The sequence below is a fragment of the Triticum aestivum genome, chromosome 2B (genome assembly GCF_018294505.1).
Source record: "Triticum aestivum cultivar Chinese Spring chromosome 2B, IWGSC CS RefSeq v2.1, whole genome shotgun sequence".
Classification (NCBI taxonomy): Eukaryota; Viridiplantae; Streptophyta; class Magnoliopsida; order Poales; family Poaceae; genus Triticum; species Triticum aestivum.
The window spans coordinates 767,617,171-767,628,304 of NC_057798.1; the positions used below are offsets into that span (position 1 = coordinate 767,617,171).

The 11,134-nt window shown below is 46.1% G+C and overlaps 1 pseudogene; it reads left to right on the forward strand.

Moving 5' to 3' along the window:
• The first annotated feature begins 8,613 nt into the window (after positions 1-8,613).
• Positions 8,614-9,980, forward strand: LOC123042597 (cytosolic sulfotransferase 5-like; annotated as a pseudogene).
• Positions 9,981-11,134: the final 1,154 nt, after the last annotated feature.

Here is an 11,134-nt window from a genome sequence, read left to right on the forward strand (position 1 = left end):
TAAGTTGTTGGAGTAATATTTTATTTATGTATGCCATAGTTTATACTCATGAGGCATTGGAGTAGATTTTTATGTCATAGTTTATACTCATAAGTTTATTGGAGTATGTTTGGTGATTTTTTTGCATCACAATTTAGACTCGTAAGTTGTTGGAGTATATTTTTCTTGTGAGCCCCTGGGGTATATTTGTTTTTATGCCACAGTTTATACTCGTGGGGTATTGGAGTATGTTTGATGATTTTTTTATCACAGTTTAGACTCATAAGTTATTGGAGTATATTTGTTTTTGTGCCACAGTTTATACTCGTGAGGTATTGGAGTATTTTCCTTTGTGTGCCCCAGTTTATACTCTTGAGGGTATGGACTATATGTTTCTTTTAAGTCATAGCTTATACTCGTAGGTTATAGGAGTAATATATGTTTTATACCACAGTTTATACTCGTGAGGTATTGGAGTATGTTCCCTTTTTCTGCATCACAGTTTAGACTCATAAGTTGTTGGAGTATATGTTTTCTATTGTGCCCGAGTTTAGACTCGTGAGGGTATGGAGTGTATTTTTCTGTGTGCCCCAGTTTATACTCATGAGGGTATGGAGTAATATTTTTTTTCTATCACAGTTTAGACTCGTAAGTTTATTGGAGTGTATTTTTTGGGGTGCCCCAGTTTAGACTCGTGAGGGTATGGAGTGTATTTTTCTTTCTATCAAAGTTTAGACTCGTAAGTTTATTGGAGTTTTTTTTGGGTGCCCCAGTTTAGACTCGTGAGGGTATGGAGTGACTTTTTTGTGTGTGTCACAATTTTCTTTAAATAATGTTGCAACATTTGTATTGCGAGCATTAATGCAAAATATATGTCATTTCCCTTCAGATTCACTTGTCTTGTATGAGAACAAAATTATGATGATACAAGAACATTTTATTCCCTGCATCATCATATTAAAAAAATGCACCTAGTGAAATAGTCATAGCCATAATATAAAGAAACAATGGTCATGTACATCCTTTTCTTTGATAAAGACTAAACAACCTTTTTCTTACATATTTCACCTAGGAACAAACCTTTCAACGAGTTCTAAGATAACCGGTTATGTTGGAATGTCGCCTGTAAACCTCGAAGCTCACATAGGCATCCAAGCATGCATACTTGATCTGGTCATGATCCAGGTTGGACTTTTCCCACTGACTGACAGTGATGCTTTTGTCCTTGTTAAGACTTATGTTTGCAACCTTCTTTGCTAGCTTCTCCAATGAAGCCAAATTGCCTGCTTTTTGGTTAGGAACCTTGATACCCAGTCCCTACACATCAACAGATTTTCTGATACCCAAGTTATAGAACTTGAGTTTTTCTATGTCATTGCCAATGGCCGCACCCGCAAATTCGACTGTGTCATTGTCAAGGAAGTTGCACAGAAGTGGAGGGATAAAACTCTTGGCATGAGCCTGGTATAGCTGGTAAATTAGGCAATGATTGCCCACACAAAGCTGCAAGACAGCAGCACGTTGTGGATCTTGATTAGAGAGAACAACTTGTTGCTCAAGTGGAAGCTTCTTACGCTCTTTGCTGTGGACATATCTAGTGTATTCACAGTCAAGGCCAACAACACACCACTTGGCGTGATTAAGATACTTTTTCCAGATGAACCTGATGAAAACAACTGTTGAAGGGTTGCTAGTCACCGTAGTATGAATTCTTATACCGCCCTTGCTGATATGAAAAAGGCGATCTGGATGATTGTTGTCGACACTCTTGGGGAATTGGATACGGACTTTGCCGACCTTAATATTGTGAAGGTTGACATGGCGAACATTTCTTTGTTGAGGTTGATGGCACACCGACTCCAACGAAGTCTGAGAGGAATCATATGCAATGGGTGTTGATGACGACAAAGGACTTGACAATGTTGACGTTGGGTTCACATGACATGTTTCATAGCCATGGGAATTGGGGTGCCTTTTCTTGCATTCAAGGGGAAACTTGAGAACCGTCTCAGAGCATTCTCCAATGGATTTATCAGCCAGCGGAAGAATAGGCTCTGAAGGATCAACTTGACCTTTATTCTGAACCTTTGACGTCCTTCCATGAAGAAATGATGAGGAGCGAAATATAGTCACGGTATTGCCCCCATTCATAGGTTCCTCATAGTGGAGTTTGTCCATTGTCTTCCCTTTTCCTTGTTTGACTACCCTCATACTTCCCCCAAACTTGAGTGGAGAGAAGACTTCAATTCCTTGGTCATGTTCAGTCGGTGATGCAGTCATATTATCCAGATGCTGATTTGTTGAAGTCGCACATGGACCAACTGGCACATCAAGCCAAATGTCTCCAATGCGGAGTCTCATTGACTGCGGCACCCGACCTTCCATACCTTCAAACTAAAGAAAACCATATATTAGTTTTCTTCATCCTTTTTTCGTGTATACGTACATAATACTTTATGTTTCATGTACTATGGAAATTCATGTGTTGCAATCCTATGTTGGAATTCGAAGATGAGGGGAGAAATATGTCCCACTGGGCGTGCCAGAATCTGAGGACGGGAAAATGGTGGGCGTGAGACACGCGTCCACGTCATTGATACAGAGTGAAATTTAAATGCATAAAATAAAATAGAATCAAACATTGCAGGTACATTATTTCCAGAACTCTTACATTTACATAAGAATTCTGTTAATTACATCTCCGAAGAGAAAACCCCTGATTAAGAATTCCAACATATCTATTACATAGGATTGCATCACATTCCTATTACAACATACTACAAGAGAAATCCTCCTCGCGGTCGACGACGAACTCCTTCTTGGTGAGCTTGAAGTTTGGTTCCATGCAAGTACTCCTCTATGATTTTATGTGTGATGTTTGAGAATATATTTTCCTAGCATGCAACAATTTGTGTGTGTTCAACCTCATTTATATGCGGAATGCAGGTTGATTTTCGCTAGGCATAGTTTTATCCTACGTTTGGCATATAGGATATGTATATATTTTTCTTTGGGAATTTTATATAACATCTTTGGTTTTGGTGACATGGATATATGTGACATGCCAATTTTAATAAGTTTTGCATCATCACAATACTACTATCACCGTGCGACACTGATATGGTGCCCGTGTGTAGCGTAATGGACTGAAGCTTTCTGACACAATTTTGATGCTTTTTATGGTGCATATGATATGTGCCATATTTTGTTGACTTTGACTTCATACGGTATCAAAACTAAGCACGCAGTGCAATGATATGACACACACGTATAGCTTGACCCGAATGGAGTTTGTTTATGATATTCTTTATTTGTTTAAAGCCTATGTGGGCTACATGAAATATGTGTTATCATGTATTTTGCATGAATTTTGTATGCATATGTGAATGTGGAGTGAACTTATTTTTTATTAAGTTTTGCTTTACCTGTATTACTACTAACACTGTGTGGCACTAATATAATGCCCGCGTGCAGCGTAACCAAGCAAAGGTTTGTGGAGCAATTATGGTGTTGCATGAGTCATATGACATCTATCATTTTTGTTTATGTTTGTACCTTACATGGTATTAGCACTAACTCCACATATCGTCATTTCATTGGCGCTCGTGTGTAGCATAACCCAAGTAAAGTGAGTTTGTGGTATCCATTTATGACGATGCTAATAATTTAGGCTCTTATAGCATTGGAGCATTTCATGGCATATTTTATTTGACTTTGGCCAAAATATGTGGCCAAAATATTTTGTTTAATTTTCTATCACTTGTATTACTACTAGCACCACGTAGCATTAAGATAATGCCCGCGTATAGTGTAACCAAGTAAGATTGATTTTTATGATGCAACATGTTTTATAATCCATCTTGCATGATTTTGGTTTTTGGGTGTGTAACATGAACATATTTTTTAATTAAGTTTTGCCCTACTCGTATTACTACTAACACCGCGTGGCATTAAGATAATGCACGCGTGCAGCATAACCAAGTGAGGAAATATATTTTTATGCTCTTGTTTGTATTACAACTAGCGTGACACATAATGCCCGTAGCGCAACCAAACAAGAGTTTATCATGAGTTTGGTTTAGCGCGTTCGTAATTTCATTCACCTTAGTCCGTACCGTGATGGCCGGACTAAGGACGAGAATTTTGATGGTTTGTACCGCGATGGCCGAACCAAGGACAAAAATTTGAGATGGATTAAACATACACCTTAGTCTGTACCGCAATGGCCGGATTTGATGGCCGGACTAAGGACGAGAATTTTGGAGAGATGAAACATGCTCCTTGATTTGTACCACGATGGCCGAACCAAGGGCTAGAGCTTTGAGAGAGGAGGAAGAAAAAAGCTCCCTGATCTGTACCACAATGGCCAAATTAGGGGCTAGGGAAGAGCCATGAATCTCACCTTCAACCTTGCAGCAAGCATCACGCCTGCCTCTTCTTTCTCTATGTGCTTTTATATGATTTATGGTGTGTAGTAGAATATTGCTACTAGAGGACGAAGAAGACCAAAAAACAATGCAGCAAAAATGAATCCCCCACCCCCTGAGAGCAGCCAGGGCCTTGTATTTATAGGACGCAGAGGAGTGCAGCCCACGCTCCGCTGTATGCGACCAATCGTGGGATCGTGGGAGAAGGGGTTGGCTTCTTTCCCTTTTCTCTATTTTTAATTGCTAATTGCCTGCCCACTTCTAATTAATCGGTGTGGGCTTAAGCCAAGTTCTAGTCAACGTGTGGAGTTTGGGCAAAAACCAATTCACTTGTATGCGTGCAACGTTGATGGATGGGGCTGCGCATGTACATGTATGTACCCTTTTTTAATGTGGGCTAGGCCTAATTAACTTTAAGGCTAATTTTCTTAATGTCACACTAGACAGATACATGAGAAGATATTCTTTCAATTAAAATTATATGCGAATATTTCAGTAACAGTCTGACACATTTTTTTAATATGTTGTCACGTGGGATATATTCCTTTCATATGGGGCGTGTGACATTTCATTAACAGTGCTGGAATAATGTCCACTTTTACTTCGTGATTCTGTATTTTAGCAATATCAACACTGTCTATGACAATTTAAATTCATGTGAAAATAGAATTCCGCCGCCGGTGACGGCATATATGTAGGTGAGCCATGTGTCCTGTGTATTTTCTTTAGGACATAACCTGACGAGCATTTATTTGTTTCATCATATTTTATAACTATTGGCTCTTTTCAATGTCCGTAAAATCAACAATATATATAGTTTTCATCAGCCCTTGCTTTGAACGATCGATTATTTTTAAATTACCCCTTTCATCATAAAACGGATTATTGTCATTTTGCATTTATATTTTATGTGGTTTATGCATTTTATTTTATCTTGGTCAAAATCCATGTCAACACGGTGGGGGGCGCCCGTCCCCGCCAGTGGCCGCCGGCCGGGCGTCCCATCTTGTGCGTCTTGCGCCTTGCAAACTTGCGCCATGCTGGCCGCGCCCACCGTGCCCGCTGCTTCCACCACCGCCCCCGCCGCCGCCCGGGAAGTGCAGGCGAGAGTGCACTGGTCCATGGGGCCTCGCCGGCGGGAAGGTACCGTCTTCAAAGTCCAGGTTCCAGATGTACCGCCACTTGATGATCTCAGGGGAGAAGCTGTCAGAGGGGATGCCGCTCATCCCGCTGCAAGAGTTGGAGTTGCTATCAGGACTCCTCGCCGGCGAAGGGGAGTAGTCGTGCACCCAGTCCAGGATGAGGACCGGATGCGCCAGCAGCTTCACCGGGCCGGAGCGGGACGGAGCCTCAGCAAAGATGCCAAGCTTCGGGAAGTGCCTGTCCGGCGAAGGCGGGCCTCTTGGCTCCTCCAGAAGCAGCGAGCCCTTGGTCGCATGCTGGCTGACATCTTGCATCCACACCCAAAGCTTGAAGCATGCCGTCTCTTCTTCACTCTGGCAGGCATGAACGATCTCGTCGAAGAGGACCTCGCCAGCGAACAAAGACGAGACCGACTCCCAGCGTCAGTCACTCTCCGGAACTCCCTCCAAACAGACACGAACCCGGTAGCGCAGCCGCGCGACCGTCGCCGAGCGGAATCTTGTCCAAGGCAGGATGTTGAAGGAGACCGACCCAAGCACCAGGGGCCCTTGCACCGCCAGGACACGAGCGCGCCGTAGGGTCGACGAACCGGAAGAGCATCATCACTCGTCCCTTCCAGGCCACAGAGATGCCGTCCTCCGCGGCCTGGAAGCGGATCGCGAGGGCACGCTTGACGTCCACTAGCATCAGCGAGGGGTAGGAGCCGACGATGACCGCGACGATAGCCTGCCGGAGCAGCACCTGCTCGTCAGCCGCCACCGCGGCGGAGCGAGGTGCTACCGCCACGACCGGCTCGCGGCGCACGCCACCAGGAGCAGCCATCGAAGTGAAGGAAGGCATAGAGCGAGCCACGTCCCGTCGAGGGGGAGCAGCGACCACCGCTGGGCGAGGCTTGGGGAGCGGTGGCTTGGGTGGTGGAGGCGGCGCAGCAGGAGAGTCCGATGGGGATGGGGAGCGCGGTAGGGAGCACCTTCTCGCTTTGTGGCCTATCTCACCGCAGAGCAAACACACAGCCGGGTTGCGGCAACTGGCTACACGGTGGTCGGGGGAGAGGCACCGGAAACATTTGCCCCAAGCCAGCTTAAGAAGGAGCTGCTTGAAGCGGAGGTCGCCCACAGGATGCTCAGGCCTCGCCCCGACATTACTCTTCTTCTTCTTTCCACCCACCATCTGCCATCCACCATAATCAATGCGCACCCTCCCGCAGCCATAACTCGAGGGGGCAGAGACCTCAGAGCGGATGCGCATGCGCCGGGGTGCAGGAGGTCTAGGGCAAGAATCCTTGACCGGGGGATCCACCTCGTGCGCGGCAACCAGCGTGTCCCGGTAGGAGTAGATCTGCGGCGTGACCCCAGGGCGCAGAGGAGGTGGCGGAGGGAGGGGGAGCGGGCAGGCAGACGAGGAACGGGGCGAGACTGCCATCAGAAGAGTGGCCGGCGAGCCCGGAGTGGGAAGCGCCGGGAAGGTGTCCGCCTTGGCCGGAGTGGCCAGCGGCGCAAGGGAGGGAGCGGCGCACGGAAAATAAGCAAAGACGTAGTATTGCCCAAACAGTGTAATAGTTAAAAAAAAACTATAATTTGGCAAGGAGGGAGTAGAGAAGAGTTGAGCAGGGCGGTCATGCATAATTGTGCTCCATCCCCCGTGTCGGAAATAGTTGTGTGAGATTGTAATAAGCTGATAACGTTGTTACCTGAGTGGTCTATAAATCCCCCGTTCAGATTGAAGATATCCATGCCCTCGGCTTATGTACCATGTGCAGATTGTAGTAGACTTTATCTTTCGAAATTACAAATTTCAGTTTTTCGGTAGGGAAAATTGCAAACTTAGCAATGCAACTGCATAATGCAGCAATTTCAAAAAACAAAAAACTCAGCTGGAAGGGCAGCCTTAGGCCCAGATGGGACCCCGTCGAGATCAAGGGGAGCGACACAAGTCGCTGAGCCTTGATGCTGAGATAGACAGATCACAGATGAGAACGTGGGTGGGATCTACACCCTTTGGATTTTACATGCATGTGGGCTGCAGGTCTTTGTCGGCTGTCTTATTTTCTAGTGGAGGGGGCAAAAATCACTATTCTGACATGTGAACGAAAAACAATATCATAAAGTGAACGGTCGGTGAAAATATTTCATCCGACTGACTTTTGTGTAGCGACCAACAGCTAGGCGCCACACTAGAATGTGTAACGCCTGACTGACGGACGCTACATGTCTGGCCAGCGTCGCATCTCGGGATACCTGAGAGTTGCTAAGTCAGTGTGCAACGCTTGAAAGCTAGGCGCTACACTATACATCGTCTATTGCTTAGGCGTTGCATTAGTGGCTGCACTATTTGTCACTACATCTTGAAGCGGCCACTAGTGCGACGCCTACCCTTTAGGCGCTACACTGTATAGTGTAGCGCGCCTAATTTTCAGGCATTACACACTGACTTAGCATTTTTCAGGCAGCCTGGGGTACGAGCTGGCTAGACGTGTAGCGCCTGTCAGTCAGGTGTTGCACAGTAGTGTAACGCGTAACTGTCTGGCGCTACACAAAAAGATCAACCGGATAATTTTTTTTTACCAACAGTTTATTTTGTGGTATTGTTTCGTCCACAGATCAGATTTGTTGTTTTTGCCCTGGAGAGGCATGGTCCTGGATTCGGCTTTGTTTGGCTGCTAAGGGACTCCCGTGGGATATTCTTGACAAGATTGATACCCCGTGAAAGAATTCGCATGCCCATGATAAGAGCGCCCACGCAAGAGACGGAGATTTCCTCCCACGAGCATAGGGTAGATTTTTTCTTTCCCGGGGAAGGGATTCAGCACGGACGAGCCGAGATTTCCCTCCTCCATGGACGGACCATACGAGCCAAATGTGTTTCCATATCTGCCCACCCTGTATATTTTCAGTCTTGCCAAATCTCGGGCGACTGAGATTTTATTAAGTCTCAATGAATGCTATACTAGTGAGATTTTATATTAAGATTCGTGCAAAACATTTTTTTTAGTTTCTCTCTCTCTATTTGTTGGGTCACTTGATTAAGACTTGATTATTATGTCACTTCACTGAGACTGAGAACTGACCACGCGCATATATTTCCTCTGATTTCTCTCCGGCTCCAGCGTTCCAGCGCCGCTCTCGTCTTCCCTTCCCTGTGCCCCTCCACCACATACAGTGGCTCTTCTTTGACATAGCGTATAGATTAGTAGAAGAAGAGCATGGCGACCTTGTCTTCCATGGCGACTCCAGAAGAAGGGCCGGTTCCTTTCGAGGACACCCTTGCTGTTATAGGCACAAACCTCGTCTCCTCGCCGCAGCAGCGTGAGGAAGAGCATGCGGACCTTGTGTCCACCCTGCCGAGCGCGCTGGAGGCCAACGGTGTCAAGAAGCTCCGTCTTTACCCAGGGATTCTGGCTACGGGATATCCACGTACCGGCGGCCATCGCGCTCCAGCGGCGATTCAAGCCCCGCCCCGACGACGTCATTGTGGCCAGCTTGCCCAAGTGCGGCACCACGTGGCTCAACGCCTTAACCTTCGCGACGATGGCACGCAGGGCCTACCCACCCGCCGGCGCCGACCACCCGCTCCGCCGGCTGAACCCGCACCAGTGCCTACCTTTCCTGGAGGGCCTGTTCAAGGGCGGCCGGGAGGCGGAGCTCGAGGTGCTCCCGTCCCCGCGCCTGATGAACACGCACATGCCGCTCCCAATGGTGCCGTCGGCCGTGCCCGGCTGCCGGGTCGTCTACGTATGCAGGGATCCCAAGGACATGGCCGTCTCGGCGTGGCACTTCCTCCGCCGCCTGCAGACGGACCTGGCGTTCAGCGTCGTCTTCGAGTCCGTCTGCGACGGCGCGGTGGCGTTCGGCCCGGTCTGGGACCACGTCCTCGGCTACTGGCGCGCGAGCACGGCGATGCCGGACAAGGTGCTCTTCCTGCGGTACGAGGAGCTGCTCCGCGACCCGGCCGAGAACATCCGGAAGCTGGCGCGGTTCCTCGGAATGCCATTCTCCGCAGTGGAGGACGAGGGCGGCACCGTCGACGACATCGTCCATCTCTGCAGCTTCGGGCACCTCAAGAGCCTGGACGCCAACAAAACTGGGCACTTGGATCCCCTCCTCCCCGTCCCGCGTGATGCGCTCTTCAGGAACGGGGCGTCCGGCGATTGGGTGAACCACATGACGGCGGCAATGGCGAGCCGTCTGGACAAGATCGTCGCTGATAAAATGCGCGGAACAGGGCTCACTTTTCAGTGACTTTTGACCTATTCACGCAATGCTTTTCTGGTCGTTTTTTCGTCAATATATATCCAATAAATATCTGCTACGCAATCCGGTGATACCTTGCTCTTGCAATGTATTGCCAACATTATTTCCTTTTAATCAGTACCAGTAGTCCATCCGTTTATCTAATAACTACGCATATTAGGTTTGTTTTTTGTCAAACCTTTCAAAGTTTGAAAAGTTTATAAAAGTTTATAAAAGAATACGAACATTCACAAAAAGAATCAAAGTTTGAAAAGTTTATAAAAGTTTTTTTGAAACTATGATGATTTTTATAGCAAATTCGGAAACTATACACCCTAATGGGAAAAAAATCAAAAGTATCACCCCGTCGGCCTCCTGTTGGCCGAAAAGGGACTTTTCGGCGTCCTGTTGGCCGAAGAGGGACTTTTCGGCCAACCGTTGGCCAAAAAGTACTTTTCGGCCAACACTTGGCCAAAGAGTCCCTCTTCAGCCAACAGTTGCTCTACTTTTTAAAAAATTCATATCAAATAGGATTTTTAGTATTTTAATTTGATTATTTTTGCATTAGATTAGAAATTTTATGAAGTTTCTGTATATATCAAGTTTGACTAGATTTGAAAGTTTGAATTAGAATTTTCATGAATTTTCTCAAATCACTAAATTGCCTATTATTTGAGCTAGGAGTATTCTTTTTAGATGATTCTTTTTGCTACTGGTTCTTTGTGACTTTGTTTATCAGTAGTAATTAATTGGTGAATTTTAGGATTATTTAAAATTAGGTTTTTACGCCATTCTCTCCCTCCATTTTCTCCCGCCATTTTATTTCCCGCCATTCTCTCCCTCCATTTTCTTTCCCGCCATTCTCTCCCGCCATCTTCTTTCTCGCCATCTTCACTTCTCAACTTATAAAACGAGCCTCATGGTGTCCACGATCGTAGATAACATCGTCTGACACGGTCTGTGTCTCCTGCGTCGGTGCTGCAGGTGGAGTGTGAAACACTGTCTGAGAGAAGTCATAAGTGTTTGCAGCTTCGTCATCATCATCGGAGAGTGTTTCACACTTATGACTTCTCTCACACAGTGTTTCACACTCCACATGAAGGCATCATCGTCATCCTCCGTCGATGCAACACTCCTTAGTGTGGCGGGAGAGAATGGCGGGAAAGAAAATGGCAGCAAAGAAAATGGAGGAAAAAAGATTGCGGGAAAGTATTTTTTTTCATGTATAAAACGGCAATGGTTGTACAGGATTTACAAGACACTTTTAAATATAAACTCCTATGAAGCTCAAAACAAGTTTTCTAGTAGGATAAAAGAAATAAAATACAAAAAAAAATACTACAAATAAAATAGCTA